This window comes from Penaeus monodon, chromosome 15 (assembly GCF_015228065.2).
Source record: "Penaeus monodon isolate SGIC_2016 chromosome 15, NSTDA_Pmon_1, whole genome shotgun sequence".
Taxonomy (NCBI): Eukaryota; Metazoa; Arthropoda; class Malacostraca; order Decapoda; family Penaeidae; genus Penaeus; species Penaeus monodon.
In genome coordinates, this window is record NC_051400.1 from 26,394,294 (window position 1) to 26,394,868 (window position 575).

Consider the following 575-nt stretch of genomic DNA (forward strand, 5'->3'; position numbering starts at 1 on the left):
TTCTTTTTGTTCTATATTTTCACTCTCAATCTGTTTCTTTTTCCTTTTCACAGCTTCTTTTTCTTTGTCGGTCTGTCTCTTATTCACTTCGTCAGTAGCTTTTTTTTCTTTGTCTATCTGTTTGCCTGCTCCTCGGTCTCTTAATATGTTATTTCTCTGTTTGTCTATCCCCCTTTCTCTGTTTGTCTCGTCCTCCCTTTTTTAATCTTTACTAGTTCTCACTTTTTATATTTTCTGTCTGTTTGTCTGTCCGAGTAGCTATCTGTCTCCTCCCTCTCTTAAATCCTTTATTTCTGTCTTCTCCTCCCTTTCTCAATCTCTACGTTTTCTCTGTTATTAAATTTCTTTCATTCTAATTGTCCGTCTGTTTGTCTGCATCTGCCTCTGTCTTTTATGTCTGTCTGTCTTTGATCTACCTAAAAAGGACGAACGACTCAGCTCATTATTTTTTTTCTTCAGAGTATGACCCACGAGAATGTAAACTGGCAATTTCAGATTTTGAAACACGGATATTATCTGCACCGAAACCTGTTCCTCAACTGAGTTATAGCACGCACAGCGGGAAAATTTCTCTT

At 37.4% G+C, this 575-nt stretch overlaps 1 protein-coding gene across 1 annotated transcript in view; it reads right to left on the reverse strand.

Annotated features, from left to right (window-relative positions):
* The window catches only part of LOC119582285, a 6,855-nt gene that overhangs the window by 2,579 nt on the left and 3,701 nt on the right, over positions 1–575 (reverse strand). The gene's annotated exons all lie outside the window — the stretch shown is intronic.